This window comes from Macaca nemestrina, chromosome 9 (genome assembly GCF_043159975.1).
Source record: "Macaca nemestrina isolate mMacNem1 chromosome 9, mMacNem.hap1, whole genome shotgun sequence".
Taxonomy (NCBI): domain Eukaryota; kingdom Metazoa; phylum Chordata; class Mammalia; order Primates; family Cercopithecidae; genus Macaca; species Macaca nemestrina.
Window position 1 is genome coordinate 136,487,320 of NC_092133.1, and position 23,486 is coordinate 136,510,805.

At 47.1% G+C, this 23,486-nt stretch overlaps 1 protein-coding gene and 1 long non-coding RNA gene across 6 annotated transcripts in view; one reads left to right on the forward strand and one right to left on the reverse strand.

The window, feature by feature from the left end:
* The first annotated feature begins 1,833 nt into the window (after positions 1–1,833).
* Positions 1,834–23,486, forward strand: part of LOC105494351 (Scm like with four mbt domains 2) — a 253,153-nt gene continuing 231,500 nt past the window's right edge. The window contains exon 1 of one of the 5 annotated variants that reach the window (XM_011762686.3): positions 1,834–1,885. The gene's annotated coding sequence lies outside the window, so the exon portion shown is untranslated. Of the gene's footprint in view, positions 1,886–3,897; positions 4,045–4,353; positions 4,520–6,346; positions 6,607–23,486 lie in introns of those variants that run through there. The other 4 variants (XM_011762684.3, XM_011762683.3, XM_011762688.3 and 1 more) reach the window with 4 other exon arrangements.
* Positions 1,923–4,803, reverse strand: LOC139356425 (uncharacterized). Its single transcript, XR_011608309.1, has 2 exons — positions 4,725–4,803; positions 1,923–4,606 (listed from the first exon to the last, which is right to left on the reverse strand). It is a non-coding gene; the product is annotated as an uncharacterized lncRNA (long non-coding RNA).

Consider the following 23,486-nt stretch of genomic DNA (forward strand, 5'->3'; position numbering starts at 1 on the left):
CTACACTCATTGAGAACTCTAGTTATTTTCACAAGCCATCTCAATAACCCCAGGCTTTTCTCAGAAGGACAGTCATAGATACTCTCACCGGAGCCCCCACACTTTTATGGGCAACACAAAACTCATACAGTAAACGCAAAAACACAATAATAATCAAAAGAAGGCAGAAATATGACCTGAACGATACCTTCACTGAAGGGCAGTAAGGCAAAGAAGCCCTAACACCCTTTCCCTACAGATTCCTTTACTTAATCCTTTTGTATCCTCTGTGACCTCAGAATTTGATTGCTATATCAAATTGGCAGAATACCATATAAAGCAATTGATGGCTTTGGGGTGGGGTCTATTGTTCAGCACTGTTTAGGGTCTGAAAGGACCTCACAGAACATCTAGTCCAATCCCCTCATTTTACCCAAGAGGAAAGAATGGCTCAGAGAGGTCACTGGATTTACAGAGGTCACACAGATAACTAGTGATGAAGCAGTGACTGAGGTCATTGGGCTCCCAATACATTAGCCATTAAGTGCTTTAATTGGGGATAGAAGATAAGGAAAAAAGGTGAAACAATAAAAAGAGAGAATGTATTTAGATTTACTCTTTGTGACCTTAGGAGGCTGATGGAAAAATACTATCTTATGTAGCCTAAAAAAACAAGTTTTGGTTTAAAGGCTCTAGTAAAGAGAAGGTTGTACAAATTCTTCAAATATTTGGTTCTGGCCTCCTTTTTTCCTCCTTCGGCTTTCCTGTTAAGCTAGTATGTCTAATAGTTCATTAGAGAGTCTCTATATTAAGAAAGGATAATGGTTTATCATCTGTTTTCTTTGGTTCATTTCCTTTTCCCAGTGGGAAGTGATAACTTAAACATGGAATAGGTATGAATAAATTGAACATTTTTCTTGGGTACGACTAATGCAACAGGATTTAAGTAATCACATGTCCTAAATATAAAGAAAATAAATAGTACACATATAATTTTTCAAACTCCTCTGCAATAGTTTTTGTGATGTAATACTTAGGAATACACAGAAAATGAGATGAAAACTTTTCAATTGTTATATTTCTAATTTGTGCTGTATCATTAGACAAATAGAATAGCATCTAAATATTTTACAATTAACCAATTCGCCTCATTTATGTTAAAGAATTCCAAAGTCCCAACTTGATCTGTAGAGTGATGAAATTCATGGCTTAAACAAAGTTTAGGAATGAAATAACATCTATAGTTAGTGTGACCAAAGGCTTATTTTTGTCAAGATTTTTAGTAAATATTAACAATATAGATAAAAAGTCTTGTAGATAAAAAGTCTTGTGTTGATAATGAGATTTTCATGACCCTGTTTGAGTTGGAGTGCATAAGCCTTCTCTACTTAAAAAAAGCAGTCACAATTTTTGTCAGCGCTTTATGCTTTGCTGACTGTGTGGAATTTTTTCCTATCTTTAATTGATTTAGGGTGCAACCTACATCTGGGTACCTATATCCCTAAAGTGTCTGGTTCTGAAATAAAAATGAAAGTTGAAAGGTATTGAAGTGGGATGAAGGGGCCACTTTAATTGCCTCAGGGAATCTCCTAACCAATTTTCATTTGCCTCATTGGTGCCCTTGGATAAAAGAGAATGGAGGTCGGTTGCAGAAAAGAAAATCAAGGAATCTTCAAAAAGTCACGTGCAAAAAGCAACACAAAAGTAGGAGGGAAAGGAGTTTTTTTTTTTTTTTTTTTTAACAATAACAATGCCACCATTGTGTGCTGCGACTTCCTGATTATATTTCTTAATCACGATAGGTAACCCTCCCCCAAAATCACCATTTTGTGGATCCAGGAGCAAAGTCATACGGGGTCTACGTACCCAAAACATTAAAAAAATTCAACTCCTTCGGAGTAACCAGGTAAGATAATGAACATACAGTCATACACCGTTTGGGATCAGGTGTTCTTTTACATTTGCTTTTATTTGGATGAAACAATGTTTCGTGCACAATAATGACTTAAAACTGGTAAACAAGCCTGGAGAGAGCGCGGTGGCTGGCTGCAGCTCACGTCTCCAAGACTCGTGCAGAAGGAAATTGCGTTCTTCCCCCGCCGCCCCCCACCGCCCCACCGACCCCAAGCCGCCGGGAAGCCCTGCGCTGGCACCTGGGCAAGCGCTGTCGGCTCCCGGGAGCTAAGCAAGGCCGCGCGGTCTGGGACGCACGTGGGAGGGTGCCGCCGCTGTGGCCCTGTGGGGCCAGGGCCACTGGGTAGGCGCAGCGTGGGCCAAGAGCGGGAGGCTTAGGGCAGGGGATCCGCACTCGGGGCCATTCCTGCCGCGGCGCGCCCTGAGCTTCAGCAGTGCACAGGGTGGGGACCCCTCCAGGACAGTGGTGGGCCGAGGGGTGTGCCGGCCCCTTCCTCCCCACGGGCCCCGCAGTGTAGTGAAGGAGCCAGAAGAGGTGACTTGGGTGTTGAGACCCGGAGCCAGAACCGTGGAGAGTGTCCGAGCCCACACTCCAGATTCCTGGACGCTGCAGTCAGTCCAGCAGGTTCCACCTGGAGCCGCCTTGGGGCTCAACGGGGAGGCGGCGGGGTGCAGGCGAGAGGGTTAATGCGCCCGGTTCGGTTGGTTTGAGGAGTCTCTGCTTTCAGCGACCCACAGGGCAAAGAGGCCAGGGCTCCGGCTTGCTGTCCCCAACAGCTGGGGACTGGAGAGCTGGAGGGGTCGCAGACTCAGGCTAGAGTTTAAAGTGCGCCGCACGGCGAGTCGCTGGACCCTTCTGGGTCTCACGTGGCTCCTATGTCACCTGGAGTGACAGGCCGGCGGAAGGAGCTTTAGTCGTTGCCCAGCGTTCTCCAAGGTGTAAGGAGGCAGGATTTTCCCATACTGGGGGCGCAGGGGGCCTCACGGCTGCGGACGCCCGCCCTGGATCTCTCAGTTCGGCCGATCCTTTGGGTGGAGGGGCGCTCTCCAGGGTCGCGGTTAGGCGACAGCGGCTTCCCGGCACGTCCCTCTGTATTTCTTCTAGATCAGCTCTGGCGCCACAGTCCAGGAGAGGGCCCGCCTGAGGACCCCTGCTCGTACCGCGCGCGGTCAGCCCGGGTCCCCTCACTCCCTGGCCGGCCCCTAGCCCTTCAGAGCGGACACCTCTCCTTAGGGATGCAGGGCGAGGAAGGGCGGGTGGAGCTGCGAACCCACGGGAACCTGGAGGACCTCTTGGCCCGCTGGAGAGGGGTACTGTGAGAAGGATTCATGGGACAGAGTTGGGGGACTGAGGAATTTTGCCCCTTTTGGCAACCATAAAAACCCTGAGCAAACGTGTCCATTCGCTATTTCGCAGAAATACACAACGCAGGCCCACACCGGCATCTCTTCAAGGCCCCCTAGTTAAGGGCGCAGCGTTCTTCGGAAGCTCTTGGTCTTGCTACCAGGGCGTCACCCTCTTTTCCGCACTGGGGACGTTTCGTTCGGACTCTGCGCATCCGTTGCTCCTAAGGCCCGGGGAGCTCCGCGTTCCTCCCCAGGCGCGCCGCACAAAGTGCCCGCGGGCCCCGCAGACGTCCAACCCTGTCCGGGGTTCACGGCCGCTGGAGCTCTCCAACGGACCGCCGAGGGCCACGTTTTGCTGGGGCGCGAGCGACGTTTCTTTTCCCGCCCTGAGGACCGGACTAGCCAGGCGCCTCATGAGACGCCGTGGCGGGCACGGCTACCTGGCAGCTAGCCCGGGAAGCCCCAACTTAATTTCCTGCCCCTCGGGGCACCTTTCCCTCGAATAGCTCTCCTCGGCCCCTCCAGCCCTGCCCAAGGGGCCTGGAAATGTTCGCAGCTTCAAGAAAAGGCTCTGTTTAAGCGCAGGGTGGGGTGGGGCGGGCGGGGCCAAGGTTGCCCTGGGGATTGAATTTCTCTCCGCTCCCAGCGATCCCCGGCGGATAAAGCGCAAGTTTGTGCACACGGTCGGCTGAGCCATTGGAAACCCAGCGCACGAACCGCGGCCAGGGAAACGCGGAGTTTGCCCAGTTGTCCTTGTGGAGAGGTGTGCGGAAACGCCCGTGATGGGAACTTTCTGCAGATCATGTATGGAGGGAGCTCACAAAAAGGAGGAAGGGGAGGGCGGCGGGGAGGGGGCCGCTTGGGCGTGGAAGGTACCAGGGTCCTGGGGGTACCCGCCCGCTTAGGCGCCGGGGGGTTGGCGCGGCGCGGGCGGAGGAAGGAGCCGATCATGTCCGGCAGGCTAATTGGCTTAAGAAATTTTGCAAGCGCTGGAAAAGGTCGTTGAAGGAGTTCGCTGCACGCGCGCGCGCGCGCGCACACACACACACACACACACAATCTTAAAAAAAAAAAAAAAAAAAAAGCGCCGAGCATGCGCACAGAGAGGATGCCATATTGGAATGAGCTGTAGTGGGAGCCTGAGGACCGGAGCGGGCGCGCGAGGGAGGCGGCGGGCTGGGAGCGAGCGGGCAAGGGCGGGCGAACCAGCGAGGCCGGCGCCCTCCCGGGCGGCGCCCGGGTCCTGGGTCCACGCCGAGGGCACGACGAACTTCACCAGGTAGGACGCTGCGCCGGCTGCTGTCCCCGGCGCCCAGCAGCCCTCCGGCCCGCAGGTTGAGTGCGCCGGTCAGGGGCTTTTTCCAGCCTAGGAAAAAAAAGAAAAGGAAGCCCGAGCGAGCCGGGGCTGGAGGTGGGGGGTGGGGGAAGGCTGGGGAGGGTGCAGGGGAGCGAAAGAGAAGGGCAGGAGAAGAAAGCGACTGTACTTGAGCGAAGCCTCAAACTCCTCTGTGCGCTCCAGGTTGTCATTTTTTGCTTCCCGGGTCCCCTTCGCCTGCGTCTCCGGGCTCGGAAAAGCCGGGTCGTGCGGGAGTCCGTCCGGAGTTGCAAAGTGTCCTCCTCCCCCGGGCTCAGCCTGTCCCCTCCCGCCGCCCACCTCTCTCGTTTCTGCACTCATTTTAGCGACGCAGCCGCTGCTGCTACCTACCCCGCGCTCCCGCGTCTCCTCCGCGCTGGGGTCTCCCCTTTCTTTTGGTTTGGGTGGGAGAAAAAGATGGTGAGGACGGGGAATCGGAGACAGGCATGGGGGTAAAAAATCGTGCAGACATTCCGAATCGCCCCCTTGGAAACATTTGCCTGAGCAACTGAAATGAAATGGGCAGTAGTAGTTTTGGAGCGAGCTCCAGCGAGGATGGTCTTTTTGTTCATTTTTTTTTTGTCTTTAAAGTAATATCCTGTCACTTGGGGGCTTTCCGGTTGTCTCCTCTTATCCGACCCCCTTTCAAAATTACTGACTTGAGCTGGTTCTGGAGTTTATTTTTTAATATGCGTGTGTGTGTGTGTTTTGCAGAAATCCGCCAAAATGCAACTGTAGGAACTGCTAGATGTATTTATTGATTTTGACCCAGGGCGGTGGGAGGGGGCTGGCGGGAGCTGGGGGATCCTGGAGGGTGGGAAGTGGCTGATTCTTGGTGGCCGGCGCACATCCAGAGCCTGATCCGTACTCGTGTTTTCTTGGAAGCGCAACTGCGGGGACGGAGTCTTTAGAAACCGTGCCAGTTTCAATATGGCGGGCTAAGGTGGCTTTTAAAAACTGAAAATAAAGGTTTTGAGGTGGGAAAAAACCCAGCTGAAGTTTCCACCCCTTAGTTTCGACTCTCTTTGGCTACCCCAGGAAGCGCTTTAGCGAATTAAGTGGGGCAAAAAAGAAGGAATGGGCTGCATTTTTTTTTTCCGTGGTTAGAGTCTGTGTGTCAAGTCCATTGCTAGGGGGGAAAGGATGGAGAGGTGCCGCTGGCCCGGACCAGGGCACCGAAACGCAACTGTCGTGTGTGCCTGTGGATTAGTGTGCAGGCCTGTGTGTGCGCAGTTTTTTTGGGTGTGTGTGTCAAAGAGAACCGCCCCGAATGTGTGTGTGCGTCTTGGAACCAGACCCTGCCATGATTTGACGTGACAAACTGCGGACACGTGGTGCAAAATACATGAGGGCAGAGAGAGTGATTTATTTTGGCTTTCTAGGAGACGAGCTAGCCCTCGCCTCGTGTGTGCTGGCTCCTGCGCGGGTAGATCCGCGAGTAGGTGGGGCGAGGAGGTGCTTATTAAAAGGACTAACTGTCCTGGGTATTGGGTGCAATCGGGCTGCAGACGCCAGCCGGATTTCGTGTGTGCAGGGGGCGCGTTGCACTTAATGGTGGGCTCCTGCTTTCCTCTACCGCCGCGCTGGGGTGGGAGGTGGGGGACCGGGACCGAGGCTTGGAGAAGACCAAAGTGGTGGTGGCGGTGGTTGTGGTGTGGGACAGAAGGGCGGGAGCATGCGGATCTCGGCAGACAAGCACGTAAGGTCGAGGCGAGGGGTTGCTTTTCTTACTTTTGGGTTTCGCGCTCTAGGGAAGGTGGGGGATGGGGACAGCGGTTTGAGAAAAAATTGTCCCTTGCTCTGCTTAGGAACCTTCTCGGCGCATCGGAGAGGGGCGTCTTCTTGTCTTGGCTGGCACGGAGGCCGGGCGGTCGCCAGGGGATGTGAGTGGGCGGCGAAGTGTGAGGGAAAGGTCGGCGTTCCGGGGCGGGGAGGATCTGGGAGTGGAGTTTGGAGACAAAATTGGAGTCAGGCAGAGGAGCCGGAGGGAAAGCCAGCACACGCGAGCTCGGGTGAGAGCCACCGGAATGCGGGAACGCAGCTTAGCCGGGAACAGGGGTTCCCGACAGGGGTCGCCCGTGGCCAGGACGCGGCCGCTGAACAGAGGTCGCGCGGCGGTGCCTGCCCGAGGGACCTCGTGGGCGGGGGCCACACGGCGGCCGTGCACGGTCCCCGGGGCTGGCATGGGCAGGTGGGAGGACCTCCTCCGGGCCCGCGAACCTGATCTGGCAGCGGCCAGGTGCCTGGAGGCGTTTTTAAATGATAAGGTTACAAAGACATGTTGGCCAGGTCTGTAGTTAGCGCAGCAACGTGGTTTGCAGGAGCGCAGAGCGAGACTGGACAGGGTCCCTCGGACGCCGTGCTGTCGGTGGGTGGGGGCCGGGAGCAAGCGGCACTAGCTTGGAGACCTCGCGGCAGGTGACCCCTCCCACCTGGGCGGCGAGGCTGAGCGATGGCGACGCGCTGGCCAGGACGCGTCCATGGCTCCTCCAGCCTGCGCTTGGGCGCGCCCTCCTGGGGCCGGCTTTCCTATGGGCCCCGCGAGATGGGAGCAGCCTAAAATGGCTCTGTGCTGCGAAGCTGCAGTTTCAGCGGCGAACCCCTCCCCTTGTCCTCCTGACGTCGCCGCTGACAAGCGCACAATTTACTCCAACGCCCCGAAACCCGGGATTTTGCACGGGGCCGTGCCGTGGAAGCGGATGTACAGTTGATTACAAAGAACATTCCACAGGATTCTCGAAGGGCCCAAGTTTTTCCTTTTGGTGGGGAGAAGGGAGGAGCCGAGACGGGGCAGGAGCCCGGCCGACCACCGATCTGGCACCCAGGGGCTCGGGGCGCACCAGTAGCTGGGCCTGGGGAGCTGGATGTGCGAAAAGCCGAGGTAGTTCCCGGGGACGCGGATCCGGACCATGCGGGTCAATAGCCATGGACTCCGGTGCTCGTGCTTGATGGCGTTTGTGGTGTCTGAGAATCCCAGGACGAGGCCGGAAAGCCTGGGAGACCGTTCCCAAACTTCTGGAGACCAGCTCGCAGTTTCGCTTTCGGAATTTTCAGGATCTTTGGGCTTTTAAAGTTGGGATTCCGAGAAGGCAGGGCGAAGCTCGTGACCCTGAAGATCGGCCGCCCGACTTCTCGCCCATCCCAGCGTTCTCTGCCTTGTTTCCCTAAACCTTGCCGAACCGAGCCGGGTTTGGGGTTCCAGGGCCTCGCGCGCCAACCCCAGCCGCGTCCTGAGGGTTCCCGCGGCGCAGCCGCTGCTGATCCGAGGCCATTGGTGGGAAACCAGTTTAGACGAGGCCGACCCCTCTTGGATCTGGCTCTGTTGCGGCTGCCCGCCACTCTCCGTCCCCCCACCACTTTTGCACCATAGAGAAGGGAACTGGGAGACCCACTAGCGTGTCTGCACCAAGGGAATGGACCCAGGTTCCACCAGGTCGCAGAAAAGGAAAAAACAGACTTAAATGTGGCCTCGTTTCCTGGGGAGGCTGTTGGGGGTGGGGAGGGAGTTGAGGGGTAAGTGGGTTGGGGGAGGGGAGAAGCCTTGTTGCTCAGAAGGAATTGTTCCCTAGGCCCTCCCTGAAGATACGAGGTCTGCTACTTTTTCCCTACTAAGCATTAAATTTGCACACACTCTGCTTTCTCCCTTCCATAAATAAATACTCTCTCAGATCTTATCTTTGCTCTTGCTGGGACCAAGCTGCCTGCCTGCAAGAGAGTGGGAGACACCCAGGCATGTCCCCCCTCTGCCAACCGTCCAGGTCCCCACTAAAGAGTTTACTGTTTGCAGGATCCGTTCCTGGGCTAGTGCAGAACACTGTCCCGCGGCAGGGGCTCTGGCAACCCCCATCCTGGAATAGAGAGTGGTCAACCACTCTGTTTTGATGTGTGTTGCTCTAGAAGTGCCGGTGGAGGCCTCTAGGCGGGAACTGTTTCTCATTTCCCCTTGGGATACATCCATCCTGAACCTCAAACAGCAGGTCCTGCTGGCAGATGCGTTTCAGTAATGATGGGAGTAATACATCGCAGAGTTTTTCCTCTTCCTGTGTTCTTGCAGACATTATAGACTTTTTTTTTTTTTTAACATTGCTTGTTATAAATAACTGGCTTCACGATTCTTGACTTAAAGTCAAGACTTTAAAAAAGCCAGAAAAGGTTCCTGACTCTTCCCTGTTTTGTTTTCATCATAAAGCTTTCCTGGGAGTACTAAACGTGTCCATTTTCCATTGCTGCCCACTCTAGGTAAGGTGGCATTTTTTTTTTCAACACTGCCCCCAAAGGACTCCCACATTTGAGAGGAAATAGTGAGTGATGGAAGCATTGCTTTGAATAGTAAAAAAATGAGGTTCCATTTTATTGATACACGATGTTTTGGGGATATAAAAAGTCCATAAAGGAAATTTACTCTCTCCAGGCCCTACACTTATGCCTAAAAATTTTTGTCAGATTATCAGAGTTTTCTTTTTTTTTTTTAATAATTTGAACAAAAAGAGTTCACTGTGGGATTTGAATGACCTACAGTTCTAGTATACTTGGGTTGGACATTTCTCTCTTTGTATTTTATTACTCTGAACTTTTGAGGTTCATGGGTGCAGTGGTCAGAAGGAAATTTTACTGTGCTCTAAAGTAAGAACTCATAAACATTTTTGTACCAAAATGACATTGGGACCTGTAATTCAGGATGCATTTTGTGGTTTTTCTAACCATTCTTACATCTATGTTACCTCAGCAGCAACTTATTGCCCCCATCCTACAAATTAAAAAAAAAAAAAAAAAAGATGTTGGGAAATTATATATCACAACAAACCAGGAAGTCAATGTGTGTATTCAGTTTGGTGATCCAGGATATGTGGACACTAGCTGGTAAGAGGGGAGAGAGAGAGAGAGAGAAAGAGAGAGAGAGGGGTAATCAGGCCTAGTGTCTAGGTGGAGATGGTTCTGTTCAGCTGTGGGATCTGGGACAAGTGAGTCACCTTTCTCAGCCTCAATGTCCTTATCTACAAAATAAAAGTGCTGGCCTGGAATCTCACTCAAAGATCTCTGTGCTTCTATCTGGGAAAAATACATCTGTGATTCAGTACATCTATGCAGATAGGCCCAAGAGATTCCTCGTTCATACTCATGTTCCCCTAAAGGATGGTGACAACATGACTGGCCTTAGGTAACATCCATGGGCAACCGTGCTTGTGAAGGCAGCAGCTGCGCTGTGGGCCCTGCTGCTGAGTAAAGTACTGTTGTTAAGTGAGGTAAGCTCCACATGGGGTCATGTTTTCATTTGTGTTCTGGAAAAGGTGAAGGGTAGAGAACATGGAGGCTTATACGTATGTGGCCTTCCCACATAACCCCATAAAGGTATGGACTGGGTTAGAGCAGTGTGCCTTTGAATACAAGCAGTGAGGAAACACCTGACGTCATCTTGTTCTAATAATTTCCAGGCTCAAAGAGACTCTTCCAGATAGCACAGTGTACCCCACCATTCCAGACAGGAGGGTGCTTGGACCTCCTGGGTCCGTGTTTATGATATGGATGATGACTGCAGCCTTCTGGTAGCCAGCAAGTGAGTGAGAGCGTCCACTCTGAAGTTCAAGGTTTTTCGTTCCTAGGGTTTAGGTTTGGCCGCTGGGCAGTACTTCCTCTCTTTGTTAGACTAAAAGTTTCTGGGACAATTCCTTAGAAAAATACTCTTGTCGGCTAAAACAAGTGTTGGCTGTGTTTAAGTCAAGTGTAAATAAGATGTTTACAAGACTGTGTTGTAAGGAAGGGAAGATAGTCTGCTTAGAACTTTCAGTATAAGAAAGAATGTGTCACATGATTCATGTAAGGTTTCCAAGTAAAATCCTTCAGGATTGGTTTTGCATGATCAGTTCATCACTGTGCTGTTGAAAAGATGCCACCTTAACACTTCCCATCTGGTTGGCCTGTAGTAAATTTTAAAAAGCAAAAGTGATAATATGTCAACCATGCACTGATGGTTAGGGTCCCTCACGTTATTGATGAGATGGCACGTCTAGGCTTCCATTCATGTGTGTTTTTGACATTGATTAAAGAAAGAATCCATTGTGTTTCTCTGTTTCATTCCTTTCTCATTTTCTGAGAAGCAAAAATGACACATTTTGATAGATCCAGGGCTTGCTAAAGCATTTGGTGACTTCTGCAAAGTAGGACAAATAACGTTAGCAACTGTGATGAGACAAGAAGTGTATGGAGGTGTGGGACGTGTGGGAGAAGGGGCAGGCTTTCATCTTGTGAATTTTTCCCTGTAGTTTTATTGGCCAAGAAAAAGATGTCTTATAAACAGACGTTAAGGTATGCCTTCCCTGCTTTCTGCCAAACTTGGCAAGTTGGTTTTTCCCCCTCCATTTCAATCAACAGTAATATATGAATGGAATCACTTTAAGGAATGATACAAGAGTGTGAAATTCCAACTCTAAGTTCCTACAAAGTCTTGTTTTAAATATAACTTAAATGAGCACCTACAAGGAATGGGACATTTGGACTGTCGGTCTAGAGACTTAGCAGTGAAAGGTTTGTGAATTAATCTGATGTGAAATTACCTCTTTACTCCAAATACTCTTTATTTAAAAATATTTTTAGATTTTTAAAAAGCTTTTATGGATACATACTAATGGTACATGTGTATGGAGTGCATGTGATATTTTGATACAAGCGTACAGTGTGGGATGAGCAAATCAGAGTCATTGGGATCCATCACCTCAAGCATGTATCATTTGTTTGTGTTACAAGCATTCCAATCCAGTCCTTCCAATACTTTTAAAAATAAAATTAAAAAAAGCTGCTTATTTAAATATCTGCTGTTGGCCAGCAACTCTTCTTATTGCTTCATATTTATATTTCATCTATTTTAGGAGAGTTTTGTTGTCCTCCTTTTACAGAGGAGACGGACTTTAGATAGCTTGAGTTACTTGCCCAGAGCGCCAGCCAGCAGGAGAGAGAGTTATTTGAAATCCTAGTCTTACCTGTTGTCTTAAGATTGTAACTGCTCCCTTTTGATTGCTTACTACTGTGTGTGAAATACTTGCATAGCACTTTATTTATTTTTATTTATTTGCTTATTTTGAGACGGACTTTGGCTCTGTCATCCAGGCTGGAGTACAGTGGTGCCATCTCAGCTCATTGCAACCTCTGGCTCCTGGGTTCAGGTGATTCTCCTACCTCAGCCTCCCAGGTAGCAGGGACTACAGGTGCACACCACCATGCCCAGCTACTTTTATGTTTTTAGTGGAGATGGGGTTTCACCATGTTGGCCAGGCTGGTCTTGAACTCCTGACCTCAAGTGATCCTCCCGCCTCAGCCTCCCAAAGTGCTGGGATTACAGGCGTGAGCCACCATTCCTGGTCTTGCCTTGCGCTTTAAACCATTCACTTATTTAATTTTTATAGGTGGGGGTTGTTTTATTTATTTCATTGATTTGGAAATTGAGTCTTTGGAGAGGTTATACAGGGTCATTCTAATAGGGTTTGTGTTTAGTAGTTAATTTTGAAATGGAGTAAGACTAAATCATTCTCTTTTTGGATTTAGTTCAGATGGTTGCAGGAGAGCAGAGCTTTTCAAGGACGCTTACATTACTGTTTTTAAATGTATAAGTGCAGATGCTTAGTTAGGACAGAATGTTGTTTCCTGTCGTATGAACTGACGATTTAAGATTTGAAAAGTGTTGCATTTCTGAAATTTCATCTTTGTTAGAAAATAATTGATTTTAATATAAATCAGTTTTCTCCCCCTGAATGTAGGTAAGAATATGTTTTAAATAAAAGTCCTTGGTAGAAATGAAAAAGACACTATTGAAAGCTAGGGGAAGAGAGCTAGAATTTTCCCTTCCAAACCGTGTTGGCCACTGAAGAGAACAGTCTTTTAGAGTGAACTTCAGTTTTTGGTCTTTTATTGGATTATTTCCTTTTCATGTAGAAAACTGAGGACAGACACAACAGCTGCTCTTTTTGTGAGTCCCAGGTACACACCATTTTGTGCCTCCTCAGTCTTGTCAGCTGCTTCTAGACCCCTTCCCTGGTACTGTTGGCCTGGGATTATGAAGGTGGAGAATCAAAGGCCCTTGCTCTATATTGGTGGAAATTAACTGCACTTCTTTTAATGGGCCAGGGAAAAAGTCAAATTTTGCCATATTGAAGTGGCTGAATTTTCACAGTTGGTATTATTTTTAGGAAGTGCACTAAATTTGAGGTATTATAAATAAAGCATAGTTGGATGGTTAGAGTGAACCAAGTCCTGGGAATTTGCAAACCCCATTTCTGGTTCAGGACTTTTGGTGTGACCCTGGCTAATCCCTTTCCTCTTCACCCTCCTCTATATTTGATTTTTCCTGCGATGGATGGCAGGATAGAATGTTTACTAGGCACAAGTATAGTTTAAAAACCTGCTTTAAGAGGTGGAAGACATGTTTACTTAAGCTTTTGGCGTTGGGACAAATATACTATCTTTTTATTAGAGAAAAATCTCTCTGACTCTTTTACAAGGTACACACTTCACAACTGCAGAGGAAGCATTCGTGTTTGCAGTCACTTTTCTTTTTTCCCATCTCTAGATTGGGAAGGACATTTCTTTCCAGGTGGGCTTTATATATATATATCTAATTATATATATATAAATTTAGATATGTAAATATGTATTTACATATCTAAATTTATATAACATTTAGATATGTAAATATATATTTACATATCTAAATTTATATAACATTTAGATATATAAATATATATTTACATATCTAAATGTTATATATTTAGATATGTATTTTTTATATATAAATATTTATATATTTAGATATATATTTATATGCATCAATATTTATGTATATATTTATGTATATATACTCAGTAGTCACCATTTTGCCTGTGTACTAAACAGAACTACTCCCTGGTAATGCAAGAGCTTTCTGTCTCCTGTCTGCATTGTATCTGTCACCGGATATAAATGGTACCAATTGGTACGTGGCTTAGGTTGCAGTTCTTCAATTAAAGACAGACATTCGTGGGAGACGGTTCTAAATAGCCTACAGTCGGTATTCCGTTGGAATGAGATGCATGGCTTGTGCGGAACTCATGGAGAAATGTCCATGGAACGGCATGCTGTGGAGTTAGCCACAGAAAAAGTCAAGGGCATAGAATGAAAAGCACACTGCCAACATTTAGGTTGGATTACAGTAGTGTTTGCATTTGCACCTGCAGGGAGAGACTGAGATCACCTTCCTGAGCACAGAGAAGTGGGAAAGAGGAGTCTTTGGAAGGAGGTTTTGGGTAGGAAGATCAGGGTTTATCCTGAGCCCGTCACCCTGGCGATGTCTGAACCAGAGGACAGAGGTCATAAATATGCGTGAGGACATCAGAGGGCAACATTTACTTTCCGGGCAGCCTCCTTCTTTTGTCAATTACTTTCATCGTTGGTTTTAATTCCCTAAGTTAAACTTTATCTGCCTGTGGAGATACTTTAATCACAATTGTTCTTTCGTAGCACAAATTATATTTATAAACAAACAGGAGGTATAAGATGACTCCTCCAGCTCCCTGTGCTGGAAGTTGTGGGTTGAATCCTGGTGTGTCCTTTGACCTGGATGTGTTTGCTCAGAGAAAGTCAACATGAATATCATGGTTGAGAGGTGTAGTCTGTATCCTACATGTTTGGTGTTTTCTCATCTCACTTGCAGCCTCAGCCTTAATTTTCCCATTGACCTAACGCAAAGGAGGCTTTTAAGGTCCCAAGTGCGCAAAAAGGTGTGTGCTTAAGAGACTTACCACCCGGGCTCTTTTTGGAGGGGAGAGTCTCACTCTGCCGGCCAGACTGGAGTGCAGTGGCACGATCTCGGCTCATTGCAACCTCCGTTTCCCGGGCTCAAGCAATTCTCCTGCCTCAGCCTCCCAAGTACCTGGGATTACAGGCGTGTGCCACCACACCTGGCTGATTTTTGTAGTTTTAGTGCAGACGGGGTTTCACCATGTTGGCCAGGCTGGTCTCGAACTCCCGACCTCAGGTAATCCGCCCGCCTCAGCCTCCTAAAGTGCTGGGATTACAGGCGTGAGCCACCGCGCCTGGCCGGAGGGGATGCTTTTCGAGAGGTTTGTTCTGTGGCTGGTGAGATCCTTGGGGCTTTCCAAGGAGAGGACTTTTCTGACTGAGTGGAAGAGGCAGCAGAGGAGGCCCCAAGCCAGACAGGCTCTTCTGAGAAGCATTCTCCTGTCCCTGTGCTAATTAAAAAGGAAAAGAAGTTCGACGGAATGCAGCTGCCAGGGTTTCCTGTTGAAGCTGACAGCTTTCAAGAGCCTGGGAGGCCTGATGCCCTGGAGGAGCTAATCCCTGCCAAGCCTGTGCCCCCTGCCTTTAGGTGAGGAGATGCCAACCGCTGGATGCCATCAGCTTCATAGAAGCCGACAGCTGTGGGGCAATTTGGCGTTTTTTTCTCTTCTTGCCTTCTCCCTAATGCACCCTCTGTGGGATGATTATTGAAAGATAGCCAACCCTGGGATGAGAGATAACCATCGCAGCCCTGCACGCTGCTGCTTGGAGGAGATAGCCCTTGTACAGTAACAGACAGTGTTTATGGCGAAGCTTGGGATTTGGTCCTTGTCATTCATTGCCTTTAAAACTGACCGAACTGTGCCGTGTGCTTCCTAGAGAGCTGTAAAGTGCAGAAAGAAAGAATCCTCCTTCCCTCTTCCTCCCTCTACCGCTGTGAACCTCAGTGGCCTTGGACAAGTGATGAGATTAGGTCTTTGAATAGCTAGCTGGGCACTCAGGGCCACATGTCAACTGGCCACTACATATTTCTCAGGTTCTCCTGCCCATTTCCCAGTGCAGGCTCTGGGACCAGAGAGGCAGAGCTCACCCTGCCTCCCCCTTAGCCTGGAGGAACCTCCCATTCCTCCGGCTTGTCAGACATCACAGTTGTCTCCAGGCCCGGCTCAGATCCACCTTTTTCATGAAAGCTTTTGTGATGTGGCTCAGACCATGGTGACTATTCCCTTCTTTCAGTCTCTGTTCCATCCTAGTGGATGCTCTATTATTTCCTCCTGCCACATCCTCTTGATTATAACAAGGAAGGTGAGTGGAAACTTACCTTCCCTGACATGCTTGAATGGGAGATGAGAGTGAGGAAGCTTCTAGGACAGTCCCTTCTTTTTACAGCTGAGGACAATGTTGCTTGGGGCACTTAAAGGCCAGGACCACATTCTGGTGCCTGATAAGGCATTATTGTATGGACGCGGGCCTCCTGCCAGTCCTGCACATTTTTTGAGTTCTTTACTGACCATAGTAAGTGAGAGTGTTTTTATTTACTTTGCATAATGATTTTCAGGCAGACTCTGGTAAACTTCCTTCATGCACTTAAATGATATAATTTATAAAATTTGGTGGATAGGCCAGGTGCAGTGGCTCACGCCTGTAATCCCAGCACTTTGGGAGGCTGAGACAGGCAGATCACTTGAGGTCAGGAGTTTGAGACCAGCCTGGCCAACATGGTGAAATCCCATCTCTACTAAAAGTAAAAAATTGGCTGGGTGTGGTGGCACACGCCTATAATCCCAGCTACTCAGGAGGCTGAGGCAGGAGAATCACTTGAACCCAGGAGGCAGAGGTTGCAGTGAGCTGAGATCGTGCCACCACACTCCAGCCTGGGCTACAGAGCTAGACTCCATCTCAAAAAACAAAAAACAAAACCCAAAAACCTTGGTGGATAGGAGATATCTATATACTCCAGTTGTAGGAATCTCCGACTAGAATGCAGGGCTCCACAGGCAAGGGTTTCCCGCTGGCTGATAACTTCACGGGGTTGGGACTCCTCATCTCTTCATTATTGGTATTTTGGTTAACAGTAGGAGAAGAACTTCTTTTGGTATTTTGAACTTCGTGGCACCTCTCAAGCATTATTGCTCTGCATTTGTTTGGCTTGAAGTAATCAGTTCATAAAATCCACCCAGAAAATTACACCCTAATTAGGCATTATCCATGCATGTCTGACTTACAGAAGCCTTCCTTGTAAGTTTCTTTACTGTTTGAGTCTCATGATGGTATGGACAACACAAGATCTACTTAAAATGACTTATCTGCATTTGTATGTAATGCAATACACAAATCTATTGGGGAATATAAGGTTTACTTAGCTCTTTTGCAAACTTGGGGGGATGCTGTAATTTATTCCTTTTAATATTTATAAGGGACAGGGAAATCCTGTATGTAGGGTTTGTCCAATAGGTTTGAATCCAGTGCGACTACATCTCTGCTAATTCTAAAACTGCTGCATTTTGAATAAGGCCCCATTTACACCATGTACCCACAAAAATTAAAAAAGAAAAAAGGCCCTGTGACCAAACTCAGTCTTCTGCTTAGCGAAGGATGGGGATGACCTTTGTGGCTTGGGTGTAAATTTCTGGTACAAGAAGTACCTTGATGCAAAGACCTGTTGTGTAGCAGTGTTTAACTGGGTATTGCAAAACCTCATCCTTCTTTATAGTAAACAAAAATTTGTTGGCAAAGAGTAAATAAACCTACTTTCAAGATGGTGCACTTTGATTGTTTTCTTCTCCTGAGCAACTAACTTGGAAGCCTGTTGTTTTTCTCCTTTGCACATGCCCATTTTTGAACAACTGATTTGTTCACCTTATGCTCTGGGGCAATATATGCTGTTTGATTGGGAGGTTAAGCGGTGACAGTAAAAACCATGAATTAGAAGACACCGATTGCTATTGTGTGAATAGGAGGTATTTACTCCTCGAGTGCCTGTTATCCCCAACAGATCTTATTTCCTAGTATTGAGGCATGAATCTGATTTTAAAAATTAGCATTTTTTTTTATGCCAGGGCCGCAATTTGTGTCAGATTTCAATCTATTCTGAGTGAAAACCAATGTAAGCCTTGTTGAAAAATGGTGAGTAAATTGCTGTCCTAATCAAGGTAAATCAAGCTCTGAGCATATGGCGGATGACACGATGAACTTCTGCCCCGAACAATCAGCTCGTCTCACTTGATGATGGGATGAGGCAAGGCCTGTCTGTTCTTAGAAAGGCTGTGAGTTGGTTGGTGAGAGTGGGGGAGAGATGTACTTAGTTAGGTATTATTAGCAGAGTGACCTGGGTGACAGGGCGAGTATAAATAGAAGAAAGCTCACGTTGATAATAGCGCTTGGCACATAACACTGCTTTTCATCTTCAAAGCCGTTTACAGATGCGGTTCTTCCTGGTACTGCTGCGACTCTGGGCTGTTGTGTGTTGCTTCTTAGGAACATGGAAGCAGTGATTTTCAGAGACCAAGATTTTGGCTCAAAATTTGGTGGTACCTCCTTTCAGAATCCTTTGAGATTTTTCCCTTTTGATTGAAATATTTTGAAAGGTCTCGGCATAGATGCCTGTGCTCATTTTGAAATTCCTGGAGTGTGAAATGAGACAGCTATCTCTGTGATTTAGACGTGCTAAGCGATTTTCAAGGGCGGCTACAGCACGTCTGGAATTTCGCAAGCATTTCGCTTAGACCTTCACGTTTTATTTTCATTGGGAGATTATTATCTTTTCTGAATCATTAAAAAAAACCCAAAAAACCAAAAAATCAACTGTAACTCCTTTCCCTTTGCCGACTGATAAACCTGAAGTTGAGTATGTTATTACTTAGCACAAATGCCATTTTCTTGGACGTCTTGAAGGCAGATCAGTTTGGAAGGTCTGAGTCATTGGTGGCTTTCACTGTAGTGAGTCCTTCCTGAGCCTGGGGAGCCTGCCTCGATGAATGGAGATGAGACTGATTTCTAATGCTTATATAGCTTTGTTATCACAGTTTCAAGTTTCACTTTTTCACTTGAGTTTGGATGACTCCAATTGCACAATGATAGTTTTACATTTCTCGTGTCTAATAAGACAAAATTGAAGTGGAAAATGCTCTATTAGAATTAGCATAAGGGAAGGAGAGAATTTATTGACTCTTATAACTGGAAAGCTGAAATTGGAACTGGACTTATCTTTATTGCTTTGATTTTAAGAGGGAGATCTTTCTTCTAGCCAAATTTGCCTAATATTGGGGAAGAAACGGATTGTGTCTGTTTGGAATGCCGGATTCTAAATCAGGGACAGTAGGCGGGAAACCGTAAGCATTTCTGTACTGGAAACTGAGAAGTCCTTTTCTGTGTAATTTGACCAAACTAAGAGAAAAGTCTTAAACTCACTAATGTTGGGGTTTCCTCCCTGGAAACCCCAGATCTCTATACATTGATTTCCCTATTTAACAACCTCCACCATGTACCGAGAGATACCAGTCAGCCTTTTGTTTTGTTTTGTTTGAGACAGAATCGCGCTCTGTCGCCCAGGCTGTAGTGCAGTGGCACAATCTCGGTTCACTACAACCTCCGTCTCCCGGGTTCAAGCAATTCTCCTGCCTCAGCCTCCCTAGTAGCTGGAATTACAGGTGCCCGCCACCACGCCTGGCTAATTTTTGTACTTTTATTAGAGGCAGGGTTTCACCATGTTGGCCAGGCTGGTCTCGAGCTCCTAACTTCAGCTGATCTGCCTGCCTTGGCCTCCCAAAGTGCTGGGATTACACGTGTGAGCCATCTCACCTGGCCCAGTCAGCCTTTTAATTTCCTACTCTGCAACATCAGCAAACATCTAAGAATTACTGGACTACTGAGGGAAGCAGTAATATAAAAGTAGACACCAGAGCTAACAGAGAGAAAAATAACGTCTGTGAAGGAGAGAAGAAAATCTAAAAAACATTCATAGCCTCAGGGATATAATAGAAAATTTTACATCCACGTAACAAGCAGGATAGTATGAAAACAGAGACTGTTATGAGCATTAAAAAAAGGAAGAAGAGCTTTCAGAAATTAAAATGTAAAACTCAATGGACGGGTTAGAGAGAAAGTTGAGGAAATATCCCAGATGGTGGATTAAACAAAATAAAGTGATAGAAGGTAAAGGGGAAAATTAAGGAAATGAAAGAAGTCTAGCATTTGAATGACCCTTAGAATGAAAGATAAAACGGAGATGAGGAAATTAGCAATAATTTGAGAAAATATCCTAGAGCTGAAGAACCTGAATTTCAATCTTGAAAGAAGTCGCTCACCAATAGGGTGCCACCAGGCACATTCTTGTGAGATTTCAGAATGTCAAAAAGTCCCCTAATTAGGACAGCATCAGACACCTCAACGATGGAAGTCAGACGGCCATGGAGGGAAACCGTCAAGATTCCGAGGGAGGATGGTTTTCCAACGTAGAATTCTTTTTTTTTTTTCCCAAGATGGCATCTTGCTCTGTCACCCAGGCTGGAGTGGAGTGGGCTGATCTCGGCTCACCACAGCCTCCGCCTCCCGGGTTCAAAGACATCTCCTCCCTCAGCCTCCCGAGTAGCTGGGATTACAGGTGCGTGCTACCATGCTGGGCTAACTTTTGCATTTTTAGTAGAGACGAGGTTTCATTATGTTGGCCAGACTGGTCTCGAACTCCTGACCTCAGGTAATCACCCACCTCGGCCTCCCAAAGTGCTGGGATCACAGACATGAGCCACAGTGCCGGGCCCAACGTAGAATTCTCTACCCACCTAAACTAGTGGTGAAATAAAATAGGTTACAGACATGCCACCCATCCAGAGTTTCCACGTAAATCCTTTCTTAGGAATCTATTGGAGGGTGTGTTTCTTCATCAGGATCCAGACACTAAGAGGGAAGCAGACAGGCGACCCTCTATATGATAGAGGGAGGGGAGGCGAGACTGCTGGCTAACACTGGTGTCCCAGGCGGGGAAGCAGTTCGTGTAGATTATAGCTGAAAAGAAGGCCCCGGTAGACATTACTTCAAGATGAAATAAATACAGTACCTATATCCCCCAATTTATGGACAGGTGCTTTAGACAGTTTATGAAAAATTTGGATTTGAATTGGTGATAAATACATAGAAAATTCAGGACTTGGAATAAACAAGACCATTATTAATAATGGGGAAAGTCAGGTGCAATGGGAGAAGTAATCACTCTTGGCATGTTTGCAGAGACCTAAGGACGCAGTGGGAGCTGCCGGGGGGTGAGCGTGTTGGGGAGTTGTTGGGGGGGTGGGGGTCATGTGACCAGTAGGCATCACCTAATAATGACAGATATGGAAGAACGAGGAAGTGTCATGTTCCCCAGAGAGTGGAGAGGAATGCCAGAACAATAGGCTGAGAGAGCGAAAGTTGTCCCCAAGCAGGAGATGACTGGGTTTGTTTTTTAGGGGCTGGGTGTCGATGCACAGGCCTTACAGACTTTGGCTTTCAAAATTATATGCGGATGTAACTCTAATATAAAAAATCATCTCACTGGGTGTGCTGGTGGGTGGATCACTTCAGCCCACGAATTTGAGACCAGCCTGGGCAACATGGTGAAACGCCGTCTCTACCAAGCATGGTGGCATGCCCCTGTAATCCCAGCTACTTGGGAGACTGAGTTGGGAGGATCACTTGAACCCAGGAGGTGGAGGCAGTGAGCCGAGATCGAACCACTGCACTCCAGCCTGGGCGAGAGAGCGAGACCCTTTCTCAAATTAAAGAAAAAAAAAAAAGGGGGGACCACAATACTTCTGGGAAATAGTTGTTAGGATTTGGGATTGGCTGTGTATCCGCGACCCAAAGTTAGAGTGGCATCGAGAAGAGAGTGGCTTATTTTCCTCTGATGTAGTGGCCTGGAGCTGGCAGAACAGCCTTGCAGTCTCAGGACCAAGTCCCTGTATCTTCTGCTTCGCCGTTCGTGGGGACAGTCAGCTGGGTGATCCTAGGTCTAGGGGTCAGAGGTCAAAGGCATGCCGCTTCTACCATGTAGTTGAGCACGTGAATCCTATACACCTCCCATTAGCAGAACTTAGTTGCTTGAATTCATCTAACCACAAAGAAAGCCAGGCAATGTTGTTTTGATCAGCCAGTTACTCCTTACTGTAGACAAAGTAGAAGACAGATGCAGGGGTGGTGGAGTTAGCAGCCTCTGCCACAGTGATTTCTACCTTTCAGATATGTTCTCCTCACAGTAGAATGCCTGGGACGACAAAGTTATTAGAGACTGCAAACAAAATTACTGTTGTCCCTTTGCAAACCTACCTTAAATGACCCCAATTTAATTATTGTTTAACTAGAGGGGTATGTGAACAGTATACAGCATTTCTGTTCCTTCGACTTTTCTTATTGAAGGAAAGTTTGGTGAACTGAAACAGCCCTGTGTGTGTAAAAACGTAATATATGAGGCTGGGCGTGGTGGCTCATGCCTGTAATCCCAGCACTTTGGGAGGCTGAGATAGTTGGATCACCTGAGGTCAGGAGTTCGAGACCAGCCTGACCAACATGGCAAAACGCCGTCTCTACTAAAAATGCAAAAATTAGCCAGGCGTGGTTACATGCACCTGTAATCCCAGCTACTCGGGAGGCTGAGGCAGGAGAATCACTTGAACTGGGAGGCGGAGGTTGAGTGAGCTGATATCACACCACTGCACTCCAGCCTGGGTGAAACAGCGAGACTCTGTCTCAAAAAAATAAAAAAGAAAAAAAAGATAAGATAGGCAGGATATAACCATCTAATGAGATAGGAGTGGATTATTTAATTGTGAGGAGGATGAACTGAGAGGTGCAACTGACAAAATATGAGTGTAAATTCCTTGTATGTTAAAACAGTGAATGTAAAACTTGAAATCCCAAAAAAGTTAGACTTCTGGTATCTTAGGGTAGGGGAAGACGTTTTACAAGTTTTGGAAGAAATAAAGCAAATTGATAGATCTGACTAAGTTGACAAAGAAAAACATTCTCTCTTGTCAAAAGAAACCACGAAAAGGAAAACTGGGAAAAATATTTGCAATAGTTTTGTGAGATAAAAAATAATCTAGGTCTCTTAAAAATCCATCACAGATACCAACAGAGTTTAAATATGGGAAGGAAGCGAAAGAGGCATCAACAGGTGAATTGCAAATTACACTGGCAGAATACTATTGTTTTCTTTCCTTTGAGACGGAGTCTTGCTCTTTGTCCAGGCTGGAGTGCAGTGGTACAATCTCAGCTCACTGCAACCTCCGCCTCCTGGGTTCAAGCGATTCTCCTGCCTCAGCCTCCTGAGTAGCTGGGATTACAGGCATGTGCCACCACACCTGGCTAATTTTTGCATTTTTAGTAGAGACTGGGTTTCACCATGTTGCCCAGGCTAGTCTCGAACTCCTGAGCTCAAGTGATCGACCCGCCTCGGCCTCCCAAAGTGTTGGGATCACAGGCATGAGCCACCACACCTGGCCAGGATACTATTTTCTGAATATCAAATGGAAAAAAGGTGTAAAGGGTTTAGATGTTTTCTCCTGCCTTGCCAGTAAACCAGCCTAGCGGACTAGACAGCATGTTTTCAGGGGGGTCATGAACCTCCACTGTGTCCCCATATTTTTGATCCTATAATTGAACTTCTGGGATTCTACATTAAGGAGACATGAGAGATGTAGGATTTCTGACTGAGAGTCGTGACTAGAGTGCTACTTATCATGATGAAAAAATAATATAAACAGCTTTAATGAGCAGCAGCAGAGGCATGGTAAATACATGACCTTATTCATTTTATAATAAAAATTATACAAACATTTCAAGTTACATTTTTCAGAGAATCTTAATGATATGAGAAATTCCCTCTATGTAATGCAAAATGAAAAATGGATTAGAATTCCAAATTCTGTATGAACTAAACAAACAAACAAAAAATCGACAGAGAAACTGTCAGCAGGAGACACTATAGAAACATAAAATTGATTATCACTGAGTGTTAACATTACAAGTGATTTTAATTTCTTTCTTTATAATTTTACTTCTTAAGATTTCTACCAAGAGCGTGTCTGTCTCTTATAGGAAGGAAAAAACTAGATGCTGTTGAAAAAGTCACAGTGGGACACATTGTTTGCCAAAGTGA